General features: G+C 39.4%; 1 pseudogene; it reads right to left on the bottom strand.

Annotated features, from left to right (window-relative positions):
- Positions 1-371: 371 nt before the first annotated feature.
- Positions 372-1361, bottom strand: LOC105234364 (annotated as a pseudogene).
- Positions 1362-3203: the final 1842 nt, after the last annotated feature.

Below are 3203 nucleotides of genomic sequence, written 5' to 3'. Positions count from 1 at the left end.
GTTGATAACATAAGGCAATTAGTAAAAAGAATATTTATTAATTGATGATCAGATATTGTTTTAATACAAATACTAAAACCTACAGGTGATGCAGCTATAATTATTATGGATATGGATATGAACATACATTCAAGTTAACTTAAGAGCAGCTCAGTTTATGCCTGTAAATTATTAACAGCTCTCTGCTTACTCTTGAAAATGCCTGTTTTTGGATGTTAAATATTAAGAGCCTAGTGGATAGAGAGAAAGATATACATATGCAGACAGGTAAACTAGTTATATGTATGTGGGCTGTGAATGTGTTCATAAATTTCTATGAGTACAAAAATATATGTTCTATATATCAACTAAAATTATTCTACAAATCCTTCCTATGAATTTATTCTAAAGGGAGCATAGATATATTCTGCTTTAATATTATAATTCTGCAAACATGCTCTGTTACATAGCAGCCTTCTGAGTGCTTATTTGACCTCCACGTTTTCAGGCTGTAGATCAAGGGGTTTAACATTGGGGTAATAACCCCATATAGCATGGAGATGAGTCTGTCTCTGGCTGGAGAGTGTTGGCTGGAGGAAGGCCAAATGTAGGTAAATATTGCTGTGCCATAGAACTGACAGAACACTAGGAGGTGGGAAGCACATGTGGAGAAGGCTTTGTGCTTCCCTTCCACTGACTGGGTCTTTAGAAGGGTGGATTTGATGTAGATGTAAGAGATAAAGGTAAAGGAAGGCACTTATCCCCAGGATGCCTCCTACCACTAAAACAAGCATTTCAGCTACATAAGCGGATGAGCATGAGAGGGCCATCGTTTGTGGGATGTCACAATAGTATTGGTTAACTCGGTTGGACTTGCAAAAAGACAGGGGGAATGTAGACACCGTGTGGAGAAGGGATTTTAGAAACCCTGCTGCCCAGGTCGCAGCTGTCAGCTGGATGCAGTGGAACTTGGTCATTACGAGCATGTAACAAAGGGGGAAGCAGATGGCCACACACCGGTCATAAGCCAAGAGAGTGAGAAGGAAGACTTCAGTCCCTACCAGAGAAACCAGGAAATAAAGCTGAAAAGCACATCCAAGGAAGGAAATGTTTTGCTGCTCAGTCAGGAGGTTCTCCAGCATCTTGGGGATAGTAGCTGATGGGCATAATATATCTAAGAGGAATAAATTCACCAAAAAGAAATACATGGGTGTATGTAGCTTCTTCTCAGTCGCAATGGCCAAGAGAATGGCCCCATTTCCTACCAAGGTGACCTGATAGATGGTGGCAAAGACCACAAAAAGAGGGTAGCACACCTCAGGGAGGTCAGAGAGCACTATGAGGATAAACTGAGTCACGGTGGTAAGATTGTAAATATCCATCACATCTCTCCACAAGGGACTTTCTGGAAGAAATGAAACAAACAGACACTGGTTAGACAAAAAAGACAGGGAGACTAGTGATGAGAAATTCTTGGAAAAAATTTGATGTGTTGTTGGTAAATTCTGTTGTTATGATAGAGATTTAATTTCTTAAAACATCCGTAAAAAACATCGTCTGCATTCATGTTTCTTCAAATAGTCATCCTCTGGTCTTTATAAAGAGGCAGATTTCTGAGAACAAAGGAGATACTGAAAATTTTGCATTCTCANCTATGAGGATAAACTGAGTCACGGTGGTAAGATTGTAAATATCCATCACATCTCTCCACAAGGGACTTTCTGGAAGAAATGAAACAAACAGACACTGGTTAGACAAAAAAGACAAGGAGACTAGTGATGAGAAATTCTTGGAAAAAATTTGATGTGTTGTTGGTAAATTCTGTTGTTATGATAGAGATTTAATTTCGTAAAACATCCGTAAAAAACATCGTCTGCATTCATGTTTCTTCAAATAGTCATCCTCTGTTCTTTATAAAGAGGCAGATTTCTGAGAGCAAAGGATACTGAAAATTTTGCATTCTCAGTTGATCACCTGTGGATCTTTCATCTGTGTTTGGGATTTCACAATTCAGTGAATGTTCATGGTGTGTTCCTCACACCTGTTCAGACATTGACAATATTTGGTCTTGTATTATCTAAATGTGTACAATTGTATGCACTAGCTAAAATCTAAGTAGCTCAAAAGTGGAAGCTGTGCATGTTACATGATATACATTTTTTTAAAATTTTTTTATTATATTATGTTAGTCACCATACAGTACATCCATGGTTTCTGATGCAAAGTTGATGANGATGTAAAGTTTGATGCTTCATTAGTTGCGTATAACACCCAGTGCACCATGCAATACGTGCCCTCCTTACTACCCATCACCAGTCTCAGTCTATCACATTCCCCCACCCCCCCGAAGCCCTCAGTTTGTTTTCCAGAGTCCATAGTCCCTCATGCTTCATTCCCCCTTCTGATTACCCCCCTTTTCTTTATCCCTTTCTTCCCCTACCGATCATCCTAGTTCTTATGTTCCATAGATGAGAGAAATCATATGATAATTGTCTTTCTCTGCTTGACTTATTTCACTTAGCATTATCTCCTCCAGTGCCGTCCATGTTGCAGCAAATGTTGAGAATTCGTTCTTTCTGATAGCTGAGTAATATTCCATTGTATATATGGACCACAGCTTCTTAATCCAGTCATCTGTTGAAGGGCATCTCGGCTCCTTCCATGATTTGGCTATTGTGGACAATGCAGCTATGAACATTGGGGTGCATATGGCCCTTCTCTTTACTACGTCTGTATCTTTGGGGTAAACACCCAGTAGTGCAATGGCTGGGTCATAGGGTAGTTCAATTTTTAACTTTTTAAGGGACCTCCACACTGTTTTCCAGAGTGGCTGTACCAACTTGCATTCCCACCAACAATGTAGGAGGGATCCCCTTTCTCCACATCCTCTCCAACAATTGTTGTTTCTTGCCTTGTCTATCTTTGCCATTCTAACTGGCGTAAGGTGGTATCTCAGTGTGGTTTTGATTTGAATTTCCCTGATGGCTAATGATTTTGAACATTTTTTCATGTGTCTGTTAGCCATTTGTATGTCTTCATTGGAAAAGTGTCTGTTCATATCTTCTGCCCATTTTATGATTTGTTTATTTGTTTCTCGTGTATTGAGTTTGAGAAGTTCTTTGTAGATCTTGGATACCAGTCCTTTATCTGTGGTGTCCTTTGCAAATATATTCTCCCATTCCGTGGGCTGTCTCTTAGTTTTTTTGACTGTTTCCTTGGCTGTG

Source organism: Ailuropoda melanoleuca, unplaced genomic scaffold, assembly GCF_002007445.2.
Source record: "Ailuropoda melanoleuca isolate Jingjing unplaced genomic scaffold, ASM200744v2 unplaced-scaffold7743, whole genome shotgun sequence".
Classification (NCBI taxonomy): Eukaryota; Metazoa; Chordata; class Mammalia; order Carnivora; family Ursidae; genus Ailuropoda; species Ailuropoda melanoleuca.
Note: the sequence above shows the minus strand (reverse complement) of the source record. Positions and strands in the feature narration are given on the sequence as shown.